Raw genomic sequence first — 15,034 nt, 5'->3', positions numbered from 1 at the left:
TGGAGTATGTGGCTTAGAGAGGTCACAAACTAAAGACCAAGCAGCCGTGACAGTCATCTTTGAAGGTAAGCTTTGACGTACTCTTCCGATTACTTTTTTTACCCAGTGATGGAAACAAATAGGAAACCATGCAAGCAGACTGCTTATAGATGAGCCTGAGAATACACAGGCTACATCTGTATCACCTTCAGTAGAAATACCCATATTTCAGTTCAAGTTCACCAAGCGAAGTTGCTAGAGGTGTAAACCAGTGAAAATGTTCCATCTATCCTGTAGGCATTAGCTCATTTCCCCTGGCTGTCGCTCACTGGCTTGCTCTTGTCTCCATGTGTGGGGCCACAGCTGGTCCTGCTAACTCCTATGCCACATACTCCTCTTCTATGTTCAGATTTGCTATTCCAGCTGTGAGGTGGCTGTCAGCCCATCAGACAGTTGAGGACACAGCCCTGCTGCCTTTGGTGGAGCAGGGCTTTTGGAGAGGAGGTGCTGGTAGTTGCTGATGGTGGTGTTTAATCCTCTGAATCTTGATTAACAAACTATAAGGTAGCTGCCAGCTCTCCCAACAATTCAGCTTTCCATGTCATGAGTCTCCATACATGTCCAAAAGCATCCAGCTACCCCAAAACTACATACAAATGGCAACACCAACTTGCATCCTCTCCTTTTCATCCTGGTGAGGAGCTCTCTCATCTGGACTGTACCATTCCCCTGTGAAATTGCCCAATTCCTTTGACCTTCCGATCTGATGGCTCCATCTCCAGTCCCCACTAGTTATGGGACACAAAGCTGGGACTGGGTTGGGTGTACTCAGAACTGGGCATTTTTAAAATGCTCTTAACATTTGAAGCCGCCTTCTCCAAGTGGCCTCATGGTTTTGGTTAGTGGAGGTTATCTGAATGACTGTCTGGAGCAGGCAATGGTTTTTAATTTATTTTTTAGTGATTGTTTTCTGATTTAATGGAGGTTGCTGGGTTTATACTTGTTGTCACTAGTCTGACTATATCTCCTATATATCAAAAGCATGTGGAGTTGCAAATAGACCTTTTTATGTATCATATAAATCTATTTAAGTGAATAAATAAATAAACACTTCCAGAATGGAATAAGAGTGAAAGATTGTGTTGATGCTATTAGGAGTAGAAATATTTTGGAAGTACCACTATCAAATCATCTGTGAAAATGCCACATAGGCACATGCACATGCATAACCCCCAGAGAGTATGTTTTCCTTGGAATAAATGTCAAAAATTCAGGCGTCCATTTTCATTTAAGAATCTGACATACTCTTCAAATCCACAGTGCTTGACAGATACCAAGAGTATCTTCCACTAATGGTAAAAAGGTTTAAATTGAATTTTATTTATATTAGCCTTCTGAAAGCAAAGTAGGGAATAGTAAGATTATTTGATGCCTAGATCCTATAAACTTTTTTTCCTGGAAAAGTTTGGTAGAAGAATAAGGCTAAATCAGTACTACCCTAATCTGTTGTAGATAATCTAATTTATGTTGCTGTGTATCATGTTAATGACTCTAAACCAATGTGCACATTATATTTCTTTTTCATTTGCAATTTGGGATTCTCAGAATAGGAGGTGCAGAGACAAGGATAACCCATATTTTCCATGAGAGATTCATGGAAACTGAAAAAAAAAGGTCTTTTAATATCTTTCATGATAACTGTTTTTCTTGGCTTAAGTGTAGGTTTTAAAAAATGGTGCTCATTGTTTTGCTTGTAGTTCTTTCATGCATGAACAATCATGCTGATGATGCATTTACTTCAAGTGAATTTTCCGATTGAAAAAGTGCTCTTGAGTAGTTTAAGTACTATGAATCACCAAAACCTCATCTAAGTCCCATAAAAGCACTGGCTTGTAGTTGATAGGGTTAGGCGCTCGGAAAATCTCGCGATGTCACGGAAAGCAGTAGGATCCCTCTCCCCCTAACTTCTAGTGATAAGGGATCACCCAAGAATGTAGTCCCCCCTAACATTAGTAACTTTCGACTCCTTACTAACCAATTACAGTAAAGTAAGACCCCCTGACGTAGAGAGAAAACTCCCCCAGTATAAAACCCGACGAGACGGGACAATAAAGGTCTTGAACCGTCCGCCATACTGGTGCTAGCGTGTGTTCTTGGCCCGAGTGACCCTGGAGAGTTTGGGTTGCCGTGCCGTTTCCTCAGAACCAGGTCGCCTCGCCTTGCATCAGAAGGCGACAAGTGGTGCCGAAACCCGGGATCGAACCAGTGCCCGGGGAACGGGGATCGCCTGGACAGAGGACGGCGGCTGCACAGCTGGCCTTGTGCAGCGGAGGGGACGCCCTCGAATCATGGAAGCAGTCTCAAAGGTCGTAAGTGAAGTGTGCACACAATGGGGAATAGATTGTAAGCTTAAAGATGTGACTCTCGCATTGTCGAGATTGATTAAGCTGGGGGCTATACAGAGCCCCGTGGGTATTTTACACCCAGAGGTGTGGGATAACTGTACGAAAACCCTGGCCGAGGATACCATGTGTTCAGGCTCGGGGAAAGCCCTAAAATCGTGGGGCAGAGTCATCCGGGCTCTGCAAAAAGCTCGACAAGAGGAAGAAACCTGGAAAGCTGCCAGAAGCTACTTAATAGCCACTCCGCAGCTAGGGGTGGGGGCACCGACACAGACCACCCCGGAAAGCGATCAGATTGCAGATGGGGATGTGCGGGGGCTAGGCGCATCCCACCTCCCCTCGAGCCCGAGCCCAAAACCCCCGGGAGACCCCCCAACCCCCCCGCGAAGCCCGCCAGATCCCAGCCCCCCGCCGGAGCCTCCCGACAAAACCGCGGCTCCTCTACCCATTCCCCCCCCGCCGATCGCTGACCCAGCACAGGAGGCAGAGCAACGGGCGCAGTGTTTTTGGAGGGGGCTGACGGAGGAGGCGCGGGAAGCGGCGGGACGGTCAGAAACTGCCCGGATCGATAACATCTCTCCGCCGCCGTATGGGCTCGAAGATGGCGGCCGCCCGCGTGGTCAGGGCGGAAGAGAAGAGGGGACAAAGGGCGGAAGTGGGATCAGCCCGCTTAACATCGCATGCGCGGGAGAGCGGGGAGGGGGGGCGGTCCCCGCGGTGAGGGGTGAGACCAATCAGAGCGCTCTATTCAAATTAAGCCCGTATAAGGCAAGGACCTCCCCCAGCAGGAGGCGGGGAGACCCCAGGGGGAGGGAACGGTCCGCCCCCCGCAGGAGGGGGCGGGGTCGGAGCCCGAGAAAAAGGCAGAGCAGCCCGGAAGTGCTCGGCCATTCCACTTCCGACTCCGACTCAGACTCGAGCCGGGACGAGTCCGAGAGGGAGTCGGGGAGCTCCAGTTCGGATACTAGCCTTAACAGAGGGAGAGCAGCAGCATACAAGATCTCTAGTCACAGTGCTCCCGCATGGGTGAAGGGATTATCAGAGAAAGACCGGACCCCTCTTACAGATTGGCGAAAAATAAAGATAGCCTGCGCCGAGTACACCCCTTCAGCCAAGCTAGTGTTTCCTGTCCATGTGGGGGGGGCAGGCGAAAACCAAAGAAGGACCTATTCTCCAGTGAATCCAAAAGAGGTACAGGCAATTATTAAAGCGATTGCAGACAAGGGAATTAATTCTGCCATGGTTAACACGCTCATAGATGGGGTTTTTGGAGGGGATGACATGCTTCCCTTTGACATCAAACAGACGTGTAGGATGATTTTCAATGGCGCGGGGATGATTGTTTTTAAACAAGAGTGGGAGGACCAATGCACAAAGGAGCTAGCCCAGATAATGGGACCTGACCATCCACTGCACGGCTCCAGGATACAGAGATTGGTGGGTAGACACCCCACGATGATCACCCCCCAGGCCCAGGCTGAGGGATTAAGGGCCCATGAAGTTATGACAACCACCCGGGCTGCCCGAGAGGCCATTCGTTCTGCTTCCAAAGTAGTGGCTAAACCTGCCCCGTGGTCTACCATAAGACAGAGTGAAAGTGAGAGCTTCACTCAGTTTGTGGACAGACTTCAGGCAGCGTTAGATTCCTCCTCATTGCCCCCAGAGGGGGGTCCCTGGGTGGCCCTGGCCATGAAAATAGGGAAGGAACCCCTGATGGTGTGGGGGACATGCCGCCTTTATGGCAGTCAAGATCCCCACGTCATAGGGTTTCAGTTCTGGGCAGACACGGGATCAGACTGCACGATCATTCCCCAAGCACATTGGCCCGGACGTTGGCAATTCAAAGAAGTCCCCCCAGTGAACGGAGTGGGAGGGCAGTCCCGGGCGTGGAAAAGCACCCAGCTGGTGGCTTTAACACCTCACACAAAAAAGGGACCAGGAGTGCCAACGTCAGCAGCAGCCCTGATGCTGGAAGAAGCACCCTCCTCGCAACAGGGCACCGTGTCAGTCATTCACATCAACAGCCACCTCCAGATCGGCAACGACAAAGCGGACGCTGCAGCGAAAGGCGTCTGGACGTTGCAGGAAGCCCTGAAAAAGGCCCAGATCGAGGAGCAGAGAAAGGCAGAGCTGGAGGACGAGAGGGACCGTGGGAGAGACGTGGATGAAGAGCTGCAGCAGGGGAAGCAGAAGCTGCCACAGCGAGCAACAAGGATGAAGCTGGAGGAAGAGGAAGATGTGCGGGAACTGAACGCGCTGTTCCTCAGTGCCAAGTGCAACATGATCTGGGACAAGCAAGTCCTGGAGAAGCAGATGATCCTCGAGGAACTGGCAGAGGAAGAGAAGCGCCTGAACGAGATGATGGAAATGGAGCGGGAAAAGGGCATGGAGGCCCAGGAGGAGCTGGAGCGCCAGAGGAAACAGGAGCTGATGAGAGCCCAGCAGGGCATTGCGAAACAGATGGAGCAGAATGTAGAGGAGCGGGCATTGAGGGCTGAGGAGCTGTACCAGCAGGGCCAGAGGCAGCTGGAGCGACTGGAGCAAATGAAAAAGGGGGGATCAGAAGGCCTGGGAGCAGAAACAGGAGCAGGGGGCCCACAGGTGGTAATTAGAAACGAGCTAAGCGAATGGGAACGGGGCTGGAGGTTGATGCTCACGGGGAGAGGGTACGCAGCTGTCAAAGAGGACGGCAAACTAAGTGGTGTCCACTTGGGTCAATTAAACCGGACCTCCATAACGAGCAGAATGAGACTGATGAGAGTTGCGAGTTTCTGTTTGCAGGACCTGCTCGTGGGACGTCCTCATGACGCGTACATCCCCATTCCAGAGGAAGGCGGCAGACTACCAGGCCGCCGGGCAGCGCCCGAGGGACCCGCGCGGGTGAGACCCAAGCATCAATGGTGTCTCTGTGTGATTTTGCTGTTGGGGCTTGTTGCCAGAGGGCAAGTCAGCCCAGACCACTACCCCCATCGGCCATTCAGGTGGGTCATGCAACACCTTAGTAGTCACAAAGTGCTCAAAGAAATCACCGCACCAAACACCCCATCCTTCGTGCCACATCACCCTAGCTGGGCAACAGGCAGAACGTGGACAGTAGTCCTTCAAGGGTCAAAAGAGAGAGTGAACGTGCGAATTATTAGGCTCCAACCGTCGGCATCCCGAGCGGTCGGACCCAACAAAGTGATTAAAAGTGTGCCGAAAGGGAGAAACGCGACCCGCCCCAAAGCCTTGCCCACAAGGGTCGCTGATATCCCGACCGGCCATGTAGAAGCCTTTCAGATAGGCCGTTCAGCCGAGTCAGACTCAGACCCAATCCTTCGTATGTTAGAAGCTACCTTCCTATCCCTGAACGAATCTAACCCTAACCTAACTGAATCCTGCTGGCTTTGTTACAATGTCGAACCTCCCTTTTACGAAAGAGTTGCTCTAAACACTCCCTTCAGTTACTCCACAGCAGATGCACCCAACCAATGTAGATGGGACACCCCCCGCAAAGGAATCACCCTGAGTCAAGTCACAGGCCAGGGCAGATGCTTTGGCAATGCAACCCTAGCTAGGCAGAAAGGCAACGTCTGCACCAAAGTAGTCAGACCCAACGGGAAAAACAATAAATGGGCAGTGCCATCCGCATATGGGATGCGGGTTTGCCAGCGATCAGGAGTGAGTCCCTGTGTGTTCCTTGCCAAATTCGATGACTCTAACGACTTTTGTGTCCAAGTTCTGATTGTTCCTAGGGTCCTGTACCACGCAGACAAAGAAGTATATCACCTTTTCAAGGAACCCAGCCGGCTCCACAAAAAAGAAATAGTAACAGGTATAACTATCGCAATGCTGCTGGGCCAAGGAGCAGCCGGAACGGCCACAGGAGTCTCAGCCCTAGCGACCCAGCGCCAAGGACTGTCACAGCTGCAGACAACAATCGACGAGGACCTGCAGAGGATCGAGAAATCCATCTCCTTTCTAGAGAAGTCAGTCTCCTCACTCTCAGAAGTGGTCTTGCAGAACAGGCGAGGTCTAGACCTCCTGTTCATGCAGCAAGGGGGCCTGTGTGCCGCCTTGAAAGAGGAGTGCTGCTTCTATGCAGACCACATGGGAGTCGTGAGAGACTCCATGGCAGAACTCCGAAACAGACTGGCTCAGAGACAGAAAGACAGGGAGGCCCAACAGGGTTGGTTCGAGTCCTGGTTCAATCGATCACCATGGCTAACCACTCTGATTTCTACCCTAATAGGTCCTTTGGCAATGCTACTTTTAGCTGTCACCTTCGGACCATGCCTGCTGAACAAGCTGGTCTCATTCATTCAGACGCGCCTAGAACGGGCCAACATCCTGTTCACAGGTCAGCAATTCACTGCTGTGAATTCGACCAGGGAACACTGCCAGTCACAAGATTTCCCACTAAAGTTTACCAAACCCCTTTCTTTGTCAACAACCCCATGCCTCATCTCAGTACCTATGTATATGACTACTTTGCTCATTTGTAGAAAAAGGGGGGGAGATGTAGTTGATAGGGTTAGGCGCTCGGAAAATCTCGCGATGTCACGGAAAGCAGTAGGATCCCTCTCCCCCTAACTTCTAGTGATAAGGGATCACCCAAGAATGTAGTCCCCCCTAACATTAGTAACTTTCGACTCCTTACTAACCAATTACAGTAAAGTAAGACCCCCTGACGTAGAGAGAAAACTCCCCCAGTATAAAACCCGACGAGACGGGACAATAAAGGTCTTGAACCGTCCGCCATACTGGTGCTAGCGTGTGTTCTTGGCCCGAGTGACCCTGGAGAGTTTGGGTTGCCGTGCCGTTTCCTCAGAACCAGGTCGCCTCGCCTTGCATCAGAAGGCGACACTGGCTGCAGAAAACAGCCTTGGAAAGAAGACGTATTGGGATTGTACTGCATGATTCAGCTGAAGGGAAGTATATTTGGTCAACACAGAAGAAGCTGAGGAGCCTGACAGTCCTGTAAAAATGAAATTATAATGTTCTAGACAGACAGAAACTAACTGCTGCAGCCCCCTCTTATATGCCTCACTTGTTCCTCACAGGTTTAAAGCAGTGATTCTAAATGTGAGAACCTCAGCCCTTGAAACATGGGGTTTTTGTGGGGCATATTTCATTCCTTTCCTCTTTCTTAGCTTGTTTCACTATTATCTTTCTTTCTCCCTAGTTTCCCTTGTAGTCTGACTGCTGGAAGTATTTCTGATACAATGTTTTCTTAGTATTAACAAATGCAGTCTATTTATTTCTTACATAATAACATGTTGACTGAAACAACTTTAAGTCCTAAGTATTTGTCAGGGAAACATTAGTGATTTTTCAGTTCTTATTCAGCTTTTATTTAAGGCTACTTTTGAAAGCAGATAAAACTATTCAGTAAACTACAGTGTTTGAAAATTGTAAACTGTTTAATGATAACTTCAAAATATTAAGCTATTACCTTAGATTTTTTTATTTATTTATGATATAACTTAAGGTTACAAGTTCTTAACAGTATCTTAAATATGTTGGGAGTTTAAAAAATTTAATGTAGCTTTCTGTATCTTGCATGTATTGTCTTAAGTGAGCAACACAAGTGCAGTGGGTTTCCTTATGCTTGGAATTTTTGTCAGGATTCAAGGCTTTGGAGCCCAGATCTGGTCACAGACGAGGAGCCCTCTGGCGCTCCTGTAAAGGCTGAGAGGGTCACTGTGGCCACACCACCTCTTCTGCTTGCTGCCACTTATGCAGATGCAGTTGCTTGTTGCTGGAGTAGATGGCTTCCATGTTGCCCTGGTGAAAAAAAAGTATTTTTGCCCACATGAAGCCATGTAAAACATCTACATTTCGGTTGTTTTTCCAAGAAAATTTGGATACAGTTAAAGATGTTTAGTAAGAGCCTAGGGACTTTGCACAAGAAGTCTAGCCAGCAGTTCTGACAGGCTGACCACTGATACCCAGTATCCGTTTGTGATTGGCACTGCTCCTTGGGAATCTGGAACCAGAGTGCCTGAAATGCACCTTTAGAGTAGAAGATGCCTGAGAAAATTTGATGGTTTATCTCATGTTTTATTTTTTGGTTACATCATTGATGCACAAGCCTTACTTTAGGGATTAGCATTCTTGTGCTGTTCTTTGAGATAAAGCACTTGGTGAAAGTAAAATGTAATTAATGTAATCACACCCTCTGATGAATTATCAGAACAATAATTGTAAAACAAGAAAGAATAAATAAATTGCCTTTTGGTCTCTACAGCTTCCTAAGCAACAGGGATGGTATCTTCCCCTTCCGTCTAAAAAATATTAAAAATGCCTTGAGGGTGGTATGCAAGGGAGGGAAGCTATATGAAACATGAATGCTTACTACCCATTGAAGAGAAAAAAAACCAGAAGGTGCAGTTTTGCCACAAAGGTAGGAAATAATCAATGCTCACTTCTAACTCACTCTAACCCTTTTAAAGGCATGCCTCCCTTAAGTAAAAGCGACATCTAAATCAAGAACATTTTCTTTGATTTAGAGTTAAGAAACCCCCAAACTTTCATCCAGGTCCCCACACACACACAAAGGTGAAGAAGCGATTGGGCACATCATTTGAAATATTGATCAAGCAGTTGGAAGTTATTTGGAGAGAGAGTAAAAAAATGTTGAGAATAGCAAAACAGACTCTTGCAGTGGGACACACAGGTTGTACACCTGTGCATGACAAGCTCTCTTCCATTCCAACAGAAAGCATATTATCAGTTTTGCAGTTCTGTATTAATTCATGTTCACAGTTTGCCTGGAAACCTTTAATAGAGAGAACAATCCAATGCAAGTGGTGCTTTCTTGGGCAGCAACATTCTGCTCAATATTATTATTCCTAACCTTCGCTGGTTATTTGTACACCAAAAATTCTGAAGTCACTGCTAGGACTTTTTAAAGGAGCATGGCTGAGGAAGCTGATGTTGTTCTGCCCAGTGTGCCACAGACAGAGCATTTTCCCCATGTGCTACTCTTGAAAACAAGTAGTTTAGGCCACTAAAAAAATCATCACCAAAGGTATTAGAAAAAGCAGGTTTTAATATTGATTTACGAAAGTATGACTGAACAGAGTTCAATGGCAAGGTTCACTCTATTACTCACTACAGAAAAGAAGAATACAAAGGAAATTCAGTTTAGAATCAATTTAGAGTGATTTACACTGAGACAGAGGATGCAAAAGGGTACGAGTGCAACAGGGTAAGGGAGACCCTTCGGTTAAGTCACAAAGTTCAAAGAGGACCCCTTTGCTTTCTAAACTCCTGAAAGATCCTAGATGTAGCTAAGTCAAATCTAAATCCCATATCTGACCAACAATTCTAAAGGGTTTAGCAGCACATAATTATTGATTAATATTTATAAAGTGATACAACAGGACTTACTGCACTCACAACAACTTCTTAATTACAGATTGAGGATGGCAACATTCATACTATGCATGTTAGAAGGAATTTGGATGAATTCACAAATGCATATACACAGATGCAGATATATATATATATATGTAGGTATACAGGTACCTGTTAAAAATCCTGCTTAAGTTCAGTGAAATACTCCTGTTGAATGTTTATGTACCGCACTTCTCAAAGAGCTGAGCATCGGAAGGGTGGAGGATATCAGGCCATGCCCCATCAGCTTTTTGTGATGGTCCTTCAAGTATCACAAACTTGAGAGTTTGTGGGCTTTGAGAGGCATCTCCCTCAGACAGAGGTACTGTCCACTACAGTCCATCAGAGTTCAAAGGACCTCACTTAGGTCCCCTATTTTTAGGGTCACAAAATGAGTGACTTTAATCAATATTGCCATAATCCTGGCCACAACCCAAGTCAGTAACTACTGAAGTTTTTCAAAAGTCTGATAACAATGGTGCCATTCCACTTTGGCTACAATTCAGCTAAGTAGTGTTCCAACACTGTCAGGGCATAAATGATTATCCCTTGTTCTCCACCTTGGTCAGGAAATGGATGTCCTCTGTATGAACAGGGCCGCTCCCAGCTGTGCAATTCAAGTAATTCTGGTCTGGTCAAGGAATGCTTCACTGCCCAACTCGTACAGTCAAGGGCCGCTTCACTGCCCAGCTGGTATGGTCAAGGCTTAATGGCAATTGCTGAAGTCACAGAGCAGGTCCAAGGGGACTGTGAGGGTGTGGGAAACGCACCACCACAACCCACACCATGACTTAGAGTCAATTCGTCTTGCTCCACAGAGTGGTGATGGGGTCACCTCTTGCCTCTGGACCTATAAAGAAATTAATGCCATATTCCAATTTGAGGGAAATTTTTGGTTGTTGCGTAATTATTTAGGTTTTATTAAACATGATTGAGTAGTATTGCATATGTGAGGAGGACTTTGCAACTGTGCCACCCATCTAGCTATTTTCCACACTCTGTTAAATAACAAGCACAATATGAGGTAAATAAATAAAATTACAATGGTATTCAATTTAGGGCTCCTGTTGGTGATGAGAACCACCCAAATAAAGTATCCTACTAGTGATGTTCTGCATCCTTCTCTGCTCTTTCTAGGACAGAGTACATATCTTCTGTGGAGTAATGAACAGTGCTTAGATTCCTATGTTGATGGTTTTAGACATATATGTTGTACTTTTTGACTCAGGTCATCATTTTCTAGTAGTTTCTTCACCAAGGTAAAATTCATGCCAGTGGGGGTAAATCTTGATGTGAGATGCAGTTAATTTGAAACAATTGGTGGGTTGTGACAGGAGCTGAATGGTTAAAATTGCATCTAAATTTGGTAAAATTACAGACACAGATATTTGACTGATTGCTTGTCTGTACAGTGGTGTTATCTGTAAGTATAATCACAAAGAGTTCTTCAAATACCCAAAATCAAATTCTGACATTTACAAGTACAATTTTGGGATTTCAACAGGATACATTTCAAAATGACAAACAATTTGTTCAGTGTCAAACAAATATCTTGGGTCTTAAGGGTATTACTTTCACAAATAAATCCCTGTTGTTTCTGAACAACAGAGGCACCAACATAACAACTTTGTGCCCATTTTGTTGGTCCCATAGTCTATGTTCTATCAGATATAGTTTCATGCTGGTTTAATCTCATCACAATGATTGACTTTATGGTGTATTCCAAAGTATTGTCAAAATGATATCTCCTTTAGGTCCATTTAAAGATGGAATTTGTTGGTTATCATTTTTATGTGTATGAATCCATTCCTGCCTACAAAAGGAGATGTTATTGTGTAGTGCTACTGCTGATATATTTAGATCAGGCATAGCTACATTTAGAATTACATATGCATCAACCCACAGACACCCTCTTGTTCACAAATTCCACATTTTGTGCTTAACAATAATGAAATCAAATAATAGTTCTACACTATGTTTATCCAGAGGCAAAATGTGAGTATGGGTTGTGTAAAAGTAAAATTGAACCAATGGTCTAGTTCTGACAATTTATGGAAAGATTTCCCATTATCTCTTGGTTTGAAAAAATCAGTATAGTGTGTATTAATCTTGATGGGACTTTCTGGGGTAATAATTGATTGCTCGGTACCCTATTTTTATTTTTTATCTCCTCTCCTTGTTACAATTTTTATTATTCCACTTATTTTCCCATGAAATGTCTTCCATCTTCACTTATCTTCTAGATATGCCTCATTTCAATGTATAAACAAAGTAGCAAGGCTTAAGCTTGCCTTATCTTTTGGCAGGATCCCCCAATGTTCCAGTATAATGCAGTGCATGATCCCAAGGCTTTTGTGTTTGATCTGGAGGGATTATATTTTCTCAATCAAGTGGAAAACCAAGACTGTGTTGGGGCTATAGAGCTGTTTTCATTGCTATCAATATAGATTCTTTTCCTGCTGTAAAAGAAAAGAAATAGAAGGTTTTGATGAGGAAAGTAGAATTGGTTTTCCCGTTTGTGATGCAGGATAAATCCACTGTGCATTGATTGTGTATTTTTCAACACTTCTATCAGTAGCTTCCCACGCAAGTGAGCCATAGGGCCTAGTCAGAGTCACAGGCACAGTTCCCATTTGTGGAAACTTTACCATATTGGGTTGTCCTGGCTGTAATGCTATCTGGTATTTTCTTTCATTGGAAGGTAAAGCATCAATTTCAGCTTTTGAGAGAGAGAATGCTTGACTCACAGATTGCCGATTATTCAATTGATGAAGCACTTTGGAAAGTCAGGTATCCCACTGAACATTGTGTGTCTTTGAGCTCTTTCACAATAATCCCTTAGGTCTTTCTACCATCTCATTTTATTTGGGGTAATTTGGAGTGTGTAATATCCACTTAATTTTATCCTGTTTGGCCCATTTTTCCACCTTTGTACATGGGAAGTGTGAGCCAGTATCACATTATGGGGAGTAAGTAGACTCAAGAACCAAGATCATAACCCCTGCACTTTCATCCATCAGCCTTTCAGCACTTAGTCACTGTAGGTAAGCTGGAAGACTACTGCTACACTCTGTGAGGATAGGTTGGTATCCTACAGAGGATTTGAATGGCCTGGTCCAATCAATTTGCCATGTAGACCGTAAAGTGTTCGCTTGATTGATGATTTAGCAGGGTGATCTGGTTGTATTTTAAGCTGCATTGATGGCATTCTATAAGAGTAGCTCGACAAGTTTTTCAGCCTTCGGTCTGTGCAGCAAAATAATGTGCTGATTTGCCATTGTGACCTAATTTCTGATGTGACTGTTCTCCCAATTGATGCCACTCTGGATTTAAAGAGTTCCCTACTTTTATCTCCCTAATTTTAGTAAAATCATCCACCTTTTCATAACAGTTTGTGCCTGGTTTTTTACCCTTGGCATGAGCTTTCACCCATCCCATTTTGAATGATGTTTCCTGTATATATCAAAAAGTAATTGCCAGTCTTGAGTTCTCCAAACTGAAGATCTGCCTACTTCCCAGTTCAGATATTTCCATTGACTGAACCATTGTGTGATGCCTATCTACACAGCACAGGACTCCACATATATAATTTTTCCTCCATTTTGTGCTTCCAAATAATTGCCCTTAATTTCCCTACTTGTGCACTACCTTCACCTTCCTCTATTATTTGTTTGCCAGTGTTAATGTTTAGTGCAGCAGCCTTACATTGCCATTTACCATTTATCTTTTTTGCTGAAGAATCAGTGAAACACTTTGAAATAGGTTACTGGAAGTACCCTGTTCAGCAAATCCCCATTCTGTTATGACAGGGTCATGGAGGTATACTGGTCCTAGTGATCGATGGTTTTAATTCCTGCATTAAGGTTTTGACTGCCTCTTCATGTTCCAAATTCCACCTCCACAGTTTTCTCACTCATAAAAGCGAGTATAATGTGCAAGAAGTGGTAGAAAACCCAGATACTTGTTTTCTCCCAAGTTCTCATTAACTTTAGTAACTCTATTTCCTAGACTGGGACAACTGCAGCTGTTCTGTTTTTCTTAAGGTATTTTCTTACTGCACTGCCTGCTATCCACCAAGTACCCAGAGTCTTTGCTTCTTCACTTGGCCCTTGATGTGTGTTTCTAGTGAGATCTCAACTTCTCTATGCAGTGCTTGCACTGTTGCTGATGCTTCCCCATCTTTTGAGGCGAATCTTCTGCAATTACAGTATCATCTATATTAACATAATTTCACATTTGAGGAAGTGAGACTGTCTGTAAAAGTTCAGCAAGTTCAGCAAGCACAGCGTGAGCAATGGTGGATGAATGTTTATATCCCCATGGGAGTCTGCTGAAGGTACATTGGACACCTTCCCAAGTAAAAGCAAATTTCTCTTTATTGTCTTCCTATAAGGAGGCCATAAAGATCATATCTTTTCTATCCAGTGCTGCCATCCATGGATGTGTGGTTACTTGCAGTGTGGCTGCTGGGTTTGCAGCATTGGGTACTGCAGCTTTTAGTGAGGCCATGTTGGTATTTAAGCACCAATAATCCATAGAAAGTCATCATCTCCCATCTTGGTTTTGAACTGAAACCAATGGTTCTGGAGACAGTCTGTCATTTTTTCAACTAAACTATAACTTCCTAAATTCTGCTTCATGCTGCAACAGAAATTGAATAGGGAGGCAGGGTGGGGCCAGGTGGAGGTGGGCTGTGGGTGGAATGCACCACCACAGATGTTGCATGCAACCCTTCTCTTTTCGCTGCTGCCTCATCCATCATCTTCCACACCCTCCTGGGTTTTCCACCTTGCATATTTCTCCAACATTGTGCTTCACAAGGCATAGATAGGGCCTGGTGAAATGGAAAGACCAAAAGGGTGAGAAGAGCCAGGATGGGAGACACAGGGTCTGGTGAGTTGTTAGAAGATTGAAGCAGACTGTGAAACTTAATCCATCTGTCCTTTACAAACCACACTGGTTTGTGCTACACTGGTGGCATGACATTTCTTAAATTAGATCAAAATCCAAGAGGTCACCTGCCTCAAAGATGACTTTGAAATTTGGAGTTTGTGATTTTTAAGATGGAGGAACAAAATTACTGTGGGCTACTGCAGGCTGTGGCTAAGCAAAGGAGAGCAGACAAGTGGTGCCGTGGTTGTGGAGACTAAGGCAGCTGTGACTGTAGTTTATCCACAAGCATGAGCACTGATACCTTCTGTGAAATAAGGATAGTTAGCATTGAGGGAGTGCTCCAAAGCTCTTCTGGAGCCATTGATCATGCACATTACAAA

Source organism: Melozone crissalis, unplaced genomic scaffold, assembly GCF_028551555.1.
Source record: "Melozone crissalis strain CALT ecotype California unplaced genomic scaffold, PUWL_Pcris_2 ptg000042l_1, whole genome shotgun sequence".
NCBI lineage: Eukaryota > Metazoa > Chordata > Aves > Passeriformes > Passerellidae > Melozone > Melozone crissalis.
Note: the sequence above shows the minus strand (reverse complement) of the source record.